General features: G+C 42.9%; 1 protein-coding gene across 2 annotated transcripts in view; it reads left to right on the top strand.

Annotated features, from left to right (window-relative positions):
- The first annotated feature begins 1,316 nt into the window (after window positions 1–1,316).
- The window catches only part of Amn1 (antagonist of mitotic exit network 1 homolog), a 49,540-nt gene continuing 40,387 nt past the window's right edge, over window positions 1,317–10,469 (top strand). For both annotated transcript variants that reach the window (XM_036181222.1, XM_036181221.1), the window contains exon 1: window positions 1,317–1,407. The gene's annotated coding sequence lies outside the window, so the exon portion shown is untranslated. The remainder of the gene's footprint in view (window positions 1,408–10,469) is intronic.

Genomic DNA, 10,469 nt, shown 5'->3' with positions numbered 1-10,469 from the left:
CCCTAAGAAAGCCTATGTAAGCCCTGCCTGTACCTATTCAGTTTGAAGTTGCCTTTTCTGATCCTGGCAGAGGCAGCCACTCTCCTGGATTCCTCCCTACCAACAAATCTTTTGAATGAGGTTTAGATAACAACTTTCTTTCGCCAGAGAGGAGTGAGGCTCTTCAGCAGACTGGATTTCTGCATCCTTTGATATCTCTATCTAAAGTGTCTTTGACTTTTCTCCAATGTCTCTGTTCCTGGCTGCTCTCTGGAACTCTTCAGCCCTCCCTCTAGCTCTTGCAGGGTGTGCCTGGGACTCATGACACTCATGTTAATAACTTAATCCATGCTTCCTGTTATTAAAACCATAAGTAAACAATAAAATACTCAGATGAGGTTTACTGGAGCCTAGGCTATAACACAAAGCCAGTAGTATGTATGAGGAAGGATGCCCAGACTGCTACTTGGAGATTGCTTACACAGCCAATCACACACATGCACTAGCTGTTATCAGCCAAGAATACAACTACCATGACTGAAAGACTGCTATAAAGAGTCCAGAACTGTCTGTAGGCAGGGTTATATGGCAGGGACATAGATGGGTCATCTTAGGTTGTCATGGCCAAAGTGAAGCCTCCTGAAGAAAAACCGTGATAGGGACAGCAGCCATGACAGTTGTGGTTTTCACAGACTGGAGCAAACTCCCTGTGGAGCACCACAGTTGGCATCCCCTCTGGGCCACTGTGACTGGCTCAGTGTCTCCCTGAGCTGCCACAGCAGTTTCAAAACAGGGGAGATTGTGCTAATGGACCCCTCTAGGAACTGGTTCTTCAACTTAAGTGATGGTTGTTGGTGATAGTTGCCGGCTCCCAGGAGCTCCTTCAGGAACAGCGGCCATATTCTTAACAATCCCAGAATGTCAGGGACCAAGATGTCAGGAACCAAACATGAACCATGGAAAAGTACTAGCTAGGCCAGAGCAGTAACACCTGTTTAGTAACCAGAGGCCCTCAAAGATAAGAGAACATTCCACAGTCAGGTGCCATGACAACCGAAGGTAAAGAGCATTCCATGGTCAGGTAGCCTAGCAACAGAACAAATGGGCCCTGACCAGTAACCTTAGCCAACATCCTGCAGTTGCATGATCTGCACGTCTCCCATGACCTGCACCCCTTCCACATTCTGCATGCCCTTCCCCCTTCCCTCCTTCCTGCCCCTTCCCCCTCCTGTGCTATATAAACCTTGCTGAGGAAAATAAAATTTGCAGCTTAATCAGAATCCTGTCTTGCTGTTGTCTCTTATGTCCCCTGTTCCTTTCATTCACTCCCACAGGTGGGTCGCCCCCATTGAAACCCCCGCTGGCCGGGGCACCAGAAGTTAGAACCCAGAAGACAGTAGGAGCAGTCTGGTCCAGATTCCATTCCTGGTAAGCCAGAAGCAGTGGCCACAGCAGGGCCAAGGATGGGCCTGACAGCTGTCATCAAGTGGCCAGTTTATGTAACTTAAGAGAAAAAACCAGGGCTGGAGAGATGGCTCAGCAGTTAAGAGCACTGGCTGTTCTTCCAGAGGTTCTGAGTTCAGTTCCCAGCAACCACAACCATCTATAATGAGATCTGGTGCCCTCTTCTGGCCATGCAGATAGAGCACTGTATACATAATAAATAAATAAATCTTTTTAAAAAAAAGAACAAAAAACATTAAGCATAATTTACAACAAAGGTCTGTCAAGAAATTAATATTCTTATCTTGTTATACCCTTAACGGATGTGTGGTTTCTTCCAGACTGTCTCATAACAGCTTAAAAACAAAGCACTTCAAGCCTAGCCTGTGCTAGTTATCACACTGTTAGTCACTTTAACAAGCAGAGCTAGTCCTTGAACTTTATGCAAATGTCACCACTGTGATTTGTTTGTTCTTCTCAGACCCAAGCCCTACAAGCCTGTGCCTAACAACCATGAAAATAGGCGGTCTTTGTGCTTCCTGCTATTGAAATATTTGACAGAGTATGTCAACTTCAAAACTCCCCTTGGAAATTTTAGTAAGCCCTTTCCTCTTTCCACAGTCACCCGTTCCCCCACCCCACTTGGTTTTCATTTTTTGTTTTTCAAGACAGGGTTTCTCTGTATAGCTCTGGCTGTCCTGGAACTTGCTCTGTGGACCAGGCTGGCCTCAACTCAGAGGTCCACCTGCCTCTGCCTCCCAAGTGCTGGGATCAAAGGCATGCCCCCACCCCACCCCCAGCTGCTGTGTTTCCTCTCTTGTATATAAAATTTTGTTTATATATCTCTTCTCTGAGATGTGCATAGATATATATGTTTCATACATATAAATGCATGTATGAATTTGTTTAGTCAGATTTAAATTTTTAACTGTCTTAATCACTGTTCTATTGCTATGAAGAGACACCATGACCAAGGCAACTCTTTTTTTCTTTTTCTTTTTTTAAAAGATTTATTTATTATGTATACAATATGCCTGTACACCAGAAGAGGGCACAAGATCTCAATATTGATGGTTGTGAGCCACTGTGTTGCTGGGACTTGAACTTAGAACCTCTGGAAGAATAGCCAGTGCTCTTAACCTCTGAGTCATCTCTCCAGTCCAGCAACTCTTTTTTTCGAGACAGGGTTTCTCTGTGTAGCTCTGCCTGTCCTGGAGCTCACTCTGTAGACCAGTCTGGTCTCTAACTCACAGAGGATCCACCTGCCTCTGCCTCCCTGAGTTCTGAGATTAAAGGCATACATCACCACCTGGCTCAAGGCAACTCTTATTAAAAAGAAAGCATTTAACTGGGGCCTTCTAGTTTTAGAGGTTTACTTCATCGTCGTCATGGTGGGGAGCACAGCAGAACACGTGGCACTGGAGCAGTACTTGAGAGCTACATTCTGATCCACAGGGTGAGAGAAGCACTGGGTTTGGCGTGTGCTTTTGAAACCTCAAAGTCCACCCCCAATGACACACCTCCTCCAACAAGGCCACATTACCTAATCCTTCTAAGTAGTGCCACTACCTAGTGACTAAGTATTCAAATATATGAGCCTATGGGGGCCATTTTTATTCAGACCACCACAGTACAACAGTTAAATCACATGTGAGAAGCTGAGAAACCAGTACTTACTCAGTCCTTGAGGATGAATGGCTCTGTAGTTCCAATCTGGTGCCTGAAGCCCAGAAGGTTCCTGGAAAGCCTCTGGTCCATAGTCTCGGGTATAAACTTGGAAATGCTGGTTCTGCTGTCAGCGGAGTAGCAGCAGTAACATGGCAAATCAACAGGGCAACAATGGGGAAGGCCAAGAGGAAACACAAGATGCCCTTCTGACATCCCCTTTTTATCTGGGCTGCTACCACGAGGTGCCGCCTACAATCGGGGTGGGTCTTCCTATATCAATCAATGCAATAAGGACGGTTTTTCAGGTGAGGCTTCTTACTCAGATGACTAATTTGTTGCAAATTGACCTTAAAACCAACCACAATACCGGCTTAAGTTACCCTAAGTGTATCTAATTTCAATAGTCTCCTTTTTTAAAGTTTGGCTTTATTAAGGCCTGACGTCATATTTTTGCTACAACATCAGAAAAAGTTGAAGGACACTAATTCCTAGAATTTCATTAATTTCTAGATTATAAATTTAAGGGTAGTGACTCTTGTTTAACAGTACATATATTTTACCTATAATAAAGTAAGTTTATGGAATCTGGTGGTATAATCCCTAGCTAACCTGTTTAAATCTAGTTCAATACATTTGCTGTTTTATGTCTCATAATAGTATTTTATTTTATGCTTCATCATTTGTGTGTGTGTGTGTGTGTGTGTGTGTGTGTGTGTGTGTGTTTCTGTTTATGAGTGTAGTTTTGGAAGAAGGCAGCAAATTCCCTGGATCTGGTGTTATAGGCAGTTGGTTGTGAAACACTTGATGGGGTACTTGAAACCAAACAGGGGTTCTGTGCAAGAGTATATGCTCTGTAGGACCAAGTCATCTCTCCATCTCTTTCTTCGTGTCTTGATATTGTGAGACCTCACCACCCTCCCCATATTTGTTTATAAGGGGACTCTATGACAGTAAAACTCAGGCCAGTTTCATGTTCCCAGAGCTGATGGTGGTCCAAACCCCATTCTGGGAAAATTCTAAAGCACAGAGTCAAAATGACTGACCATCTAGTGGTGATTGATAAACTATGAGATGTCCTGACTCAGGGACAGCGTGACCTGACTCATAGGGTGGACTATATAATTTCAGACAAAGCAAGACAAATAAGGATGAAAAAGAGAACAGAGACCTCCAAAAATAAAAATAAACCATTCCGAGTTGCACCCGTGCCAAATCCCCCAACTGCCCTAAAAGGCCTGTGGTTTTTGCCTTTAAAAAGCTAGCCTCATAGAGAAATAGAAACTCCTCCCTGCCTTGCTGAGGCAAGTGTGTTCCCTGCCCGGCTTGTCTGCACGCCTCCAAAAACCTTGCTGTTGCATTCTGGATATCCTTGGTCTTTGGTGGTCTCTCTTGGGGTGATTTGGGCATAACAATATGACCTTTATTGTTGTATGTTTACAATACATAATTGTCTTTAAAATAAGTGTTGAAGAGAATTTTAGAAAATTTCTTTCATTGTTCAGAAGTAATAAAAGTAAATTGAGCAGGTGGTGGTGGTGCATGCCTTTAATCTCAGCACTTGGGAGGCAGAGGCAAGCCGAACTCTGTGAGTTTAAGGCCAGCCTGGGCTACAGAGTGAGTTCCAGGAAGGCTCAAAGCTACACAGAGAAACCTTGTCTCACAAACAAACAAACAAACAAACAAACAAACAAACAAAAAGTAAATTGAAGGTGATGGCTCAAAGCTTGTAATCCCAGCATGTGGAAGGCTGAGGCAGGAGAATCGCCTGCATGTTTTTAAGATCAGCCTGGGATACTGAGACTCTTGTCTCAAAACAAACTAAAAAGCTCCAGCAAAAAAGATCATGCCTACTTCTGTAGAAAGGCATGTTGGCACTCTCTTGTAATCCCTGCACTTGGGAGGCTAAGTCAAGAGGATCTCAAGTTCAAGGTTCTACTGAGCTACACAGTAAAAATCTATGTTAGAAAGAACGTATGTGATTATGGTACATACTGTGGTAGCACTAATTATAGGGTGAAAAGAGGCAAGGAGAAAACACCCTGCCCCCGACTTGATGCCTGGTCCTTGGCTTGAAATCCCACCAATACCTGAGCTTGCCCCAGAGTCAGGCTACAAAAATCCACCAATCCCAAGCCATCCTGGAAAGCTCTACCCTCTGGCCCCCACAAGAAACCCTATATAAGCTCTGTAACCTGTTCAGTTTGCTACTGCTTCTCACTCTAGTGGCAGCCACCCTCCTGGATTCTTCCTTCGAAATAAATTTCTTGAGTTTGTTGTGCAGTGTGACGTTTTCACTGGAACTGGGGCAGAGTGGAGTGGAGCAGAACTGTGACCCTTTCACTGGAGAAACTTTTCCTTAGTTGTGGGAGACCAGCCCCCACCTTTTTCAGGGTTCCTGTGAGGAGGAGAGAAGAATAAGGAACTTATAGATAGAATGATAGGCCTAGCCAACAAGAAAAACACAGAAACACAGGATAGCTTCAAGAGGACCTGGTCAATACCCGATGGCCCAGAACTTTATTCAAAAGGCTTTTTGTAACAATGCCAAGGGACAAGGCAAAAGACCTCCCTCTTGCTAGATACAGCCAAGTGTAGACCCTTCCAAACACCTGGTACCCAGGCCTGTGGTCCAATCATCTTCTTACGCAGTCCTGCTGGGTAAAGCAAGCTCTGGTTTCACTAGGAAACTTCTATGGTCTCCCACACTTAGTGGAGCAGAGTCCTTACACTCAGGGGACCTAAGCAGAGCTTAACACTTCTGGGTGCAGCAGAGCTATAACAACTTCTCTGGGGAAACCCTCCCCTGCCAGAGCAGAGTTGTTACATTAGCATTGGGGAAACCTTTCCCTGGAGCAAGGTGTAAGCTGCTAAACTTATAATGACCTTTTTTTTTTTTAATTTGGTTTTTCAAGACAGGGTTTCTCTATGTAGTTTTGGTGCCTGTCCTGGATCTTGCTCTGTAGACCAGGCTGGCCTCAAACTCACAGATCCACCTGGCTCTGCCTCCCAAGTGCTGTGATTAAAGGCGTGCACCACCACCGCCCAGCTAATGCCTTTATAATAAACTTATAATGTGGTATTCCTTGGCTCCCGACTACCAGGAAAACTTTCCTACCGAAAACAATAGAAGGTCTAGTCTTTATTGTTTTATCCCAGGGTCCATGGAAGAGTCTAACAAACAGTTGAGGATTCTACTCTGAGGGATATCAAATGAATCTAAGCACACTGAGTTCCTTAGTCCGTTCACTTTATTCTTCTCAGTCAATTCTATCTACACAGCTTCTTTTCTGTTCTCATACTTAGCTCCTCTCAGACCCTCCTCTCAGTCCCTTCTGCTGTTCTCTCATCTCTGTCTAGTTCTTTTCCATCTTCCTTTCTTTTTCTGTTCCCCCAAGCATATATATATATATATATATATATATATATATATATATATATATATATGTGTGTGTGTGTGTGTGTGTGTGTGTGTGTGTATGTATATGTATATGTATATATATCCAAGCAACTTGTTAGTAAAAACTACAATGTAAACTCTCTCAGGGACAAGTATTCTGATAAGAGCCACACCTGGCAAAGACTTGGTCAGCTTAACTGGTGATTGACAATAGCTGTAGGTTGTAAAAAAATACTGGTTATCTCTTAAAGGGATAGATACAAAGATTACAAGGAAAGAAATTAAACAGATGAGCGATTTAAGGAAAAGGCAAAGAATATGTGTACTACTTTATGTGATGAATAATATCGACATGGTTAGTCAGTTAACAACTTTTTTCTGTTAGTCACCTGAATCTCAGGACCTATATATAATTAGTCTACTGAGCCTAAAATCTTGTATTAAAAACTGGGGTAGAAATAAATATGTGGTGAGATTTTATTGGTGCTTTAATAAATAAAGCTTGCCTGGAGATCAGAGGAAATAGAAAGCCTTTTGTTTGTTTGTTTATTTGTTTTTTGTTTATTTGTTTTTTCGAGACAGGGTTTCTCTGTGTAGCTTTGTGCCTTTCCTGGAACTCACTCAGTAACCCAGGCTGGCCTGGAACTCACAGATCCACCTGTCTCTGCCTCCCAGGTGCTGGGATTAAAGGCGTGCATAACCACCGCCAACCCTAGAAGGCCATTTTAAGTAAACAAAGAAGTGGGCAACGTGGTAGCACACACCTTTAATCCTATGACTTGGCAGGCAGGATCTCTGTGTGCTCAAGGCCACACTGTGGAAACAGAGCCATGTGTGGTGGCACACACCTTAAATTTTAAAACTAGTTAACCATGGAAGTCTGGAGGTCTGTACAGACAGACAGGAAGTGACAGAGCTATGTAGGAAGAGGAAGTGATGTAGCTGAATTGGCGAGAGCAAATCAGATGGCAGAACAGCAAGGCAATAAAGGAATTGATAGATAGGAAATAACTCACATTTGAAAGCTGCTGAGTTGGTGAGGTAAGGTTAGCTATGGCTTTCCCTATTTCCCTGATCTCTCCCAGGCTTTTACCCCTAATCTGGCTCCGTGGTTTTTATTTAATAAGACCATTTAGAAATTCATCTACATAAATACAAAGTGTTGTTACTTGAATCAGAGTGGGGAGGTGCTGGTGGAAGAAGCTTAGGGCAACATAGGTGTTATTGATCTCTTGAAGGACTAAGATATACCAAGGCCAGACACCTGCACTATCACTTCTGGTTCACTATAACTCTTCTGAAGGGTTTTGAACTAACAAGGCCAGGCACCTGCAATTCTGCTCTGTGAAAGTTCTATGAGGATACTTTTGCTGTGAAATGTTCTGTATGTTAAATGTGTTGCTCTGATTGGTTAATAAATAAAACACTGATTGGCCAGTAGCCAGGCAGGAAGTATAGGTGGGACAAGCAGAGAAGAGAATTCTGGGAAGTGGAAGGCTGAGGCAAAGAGATGCTGTCAGCTGCTGCCATGGAAAGAGAGATGTAAGGTACTGGTAAGCAACGAGCCACGAGACAACTTATAGACTAGTAGAAATAGGCTAATTTAAGATAGAAGAACTAGAGAACAAGAAGCCTGCCACGGCCATACAGTTTATAAGCAATATAAGTCTCTGTGTGTTTACACAGTTGGGTCTGAGTGGCTGTGAGACTGGTGGGTGAGAGAGATTTGTCCTGACTGTGGGCCAGGCAGGACTGGAGAAAACTCCAGCTACACACTTTGGCCAATATTTACCTTGTAAGTGGCTAAGGATGGAGAACAAGACCTCTGTGTCTACAGTCCACATGGAACAATAGATCTAGTATGAAGAATATTTGAGTATGTTTCTATTCATAAAAATTGTACAGTTAAATAAGAAACCATCTTCTAGACTATCCACAATTATGAGTGCCCATAAGACTGAGATGTAATCATGAGATTACATGTACATATAACATGAGAATGCACAGTATATGGGGAGAATCATAGCTGTTATTGCACAAGAAGTTTACAACAAGAGACAGCCAATTCATTCAAAAGGCAGTAATTCCATAATGCCCTGCATGATGGTTTCCTCTAACAGAACCCTTAGTTCTGATAGGTTGACCTTCTGAACTCAGTTGTCACTGCTGTATACTCCTGTGGACTTTTGCTACTAGCGGCTTTCAATACTTTCCATCCAAGCTGCAATGCTTACACTGATAGTAACTGAAAACAATGTCAATTCCATAAATGATATAATAAATCATGAAAAAATTCTGTACAGATATGTTGTATAACAAGACTTTTCTTAGGAAAACTAAAGACACACATCTACTAATCCCAACAGACCACAAAGTACATGGATACCAAAGTCCAACTTATTGAACCAATGAGTTTTATTGGGATTACTTGTAGGAATATGGGTGAGCATGCAGGAGCAGAACTGACTCACTGCTGCATCACAAAAGCCTACTCCAGCATGGGTGACAGCTCACAACAGCTGGGAACTCGGAACATACCGCACAGCCTGCAGGTAGCTCAACAGGTTGGAGAGTGACTTTTCTATCTATGTGGCCCAGATGGCCTAAACCTCTTGCTGGCAGCTGGTCTGGTCTGAGAGTTGGCTTTGCAGATTGGCTTGTCTGAGTGAGACTCTCAGCAGTCTTTGTTGTTTACTCTTAGGAGGAAGGGGCCTTGTGAATCTGGTCAGTTCAGGGACTTCCTGAAGCTGTTTTGAGTTTCTTTCTGTCTTAAGAAAACTTCCCTGCAGGATGGAATATTTCAATCACCAAGGAAACAGCTACACAAAAAGATACAACTATTTGCATTAGTATAAATAAAACTGACAAAAAGAAACAAGTCACAAAATACACATGCTATGGGATTTTATTTACTAACTAGGGGTTGGAGGGATGGCTCATCTTTAGGAATACTGGCTGCTCTCCCATTTAAATAACTATCATTACATATACAAAGCAATTTTTCAAGTATATGTGTTATTCTCAAAAAATGAGATTATTAGAAGGAACAGACTAGGATTTAAAATTTGAAAATGTTAGTGTGATTCCAGGAACACAGTGATGGCAGACAGACAGAATCGGTATAATAAGACTGAAAGAAAATATGCTGCAAAAAGGGATGGGGAGTTGGCAGGCAAATTCTCAGAGATTTGTGCCTGAGAGAGAATAGTTTTTGTTTTTGTTTTTGTTTTTAAACAACAGTGGAAAGTTGCTTGTCCCGATTTCCTGTGACTTTTGTGTGGGATCCTTATATACATAGATTAGGGAGCATCGAAGTCTCTTGATGAACAGTAAAACTGTATAGCACCACTTGTCTTTTTCTTTAAACAAATATATTTTTTATTTTTTAATTAATTTATTTTGTGTGCATTGGTATTTTGCTAAGGGTATTCAGTCTCTTGGAACTGGAGTTAGATTTGTGAGCTGCCTTGTAGGTGCTGGGAATTGAACTCAGGACCTCTGGAAGAGCAATCAGTGTTCTTAACCACTGAGCCATCTCTCTGGCTCCCAGTAGCAGTTGCCTTTAAGACTGATCATTTGTGGCAGATATCTGTGAATTCAAGCCCAGGCTGGTCCTCAGTACGAATTCCAGGACAGCCAGGGCTACACAGAAAAATTCTCAGGACAGCCAATGTAAGGCCCTCAAGGCACACAAATGGCCAAGCCCCTCCCCTGCAGACCTCCAAGTGCCAGGTTTCCACAACACAACACTCTAACTGGACCAGCCCCCAACGCTACAGAGTAAAAAGCCCAAGTTCTGTGCTTGAAATCCCACCAGCCCCCACCACAGAAAGCTCTGCCCCACTCCACCCCCCAAGAAAAGGTAGATAAACCCTGTCTTTCTGTTCTGCTGTTTCTCACCCAAGCAAAAGCAGCTGCCCTCCTGGGTTTTTTCTTCCCAACAAATCTCTTGTGTGAGGTTTGTTGTGTGGTGTGACTTTGT

The sequence above is a fragment of the Onychomys torridus genome, chromosome 3 (genome assembly GCF_903995425.1).
Source record: "Onychomys torridus chromosome 3, mOncTor1.1, whole genome shotgun sequence".
Classification (NCBI taxonomy): domain Eukaryota; kingdom Metazoa; phylum Chordata; class Mammalia; order Rodentia; family Cricetidae; genus Onychomys; species Onychomys torridus.
Note: the sequence above shows the minus strand (reverse complement) of the source record. Positions and strands in the feature narration are given on the sequence as shown.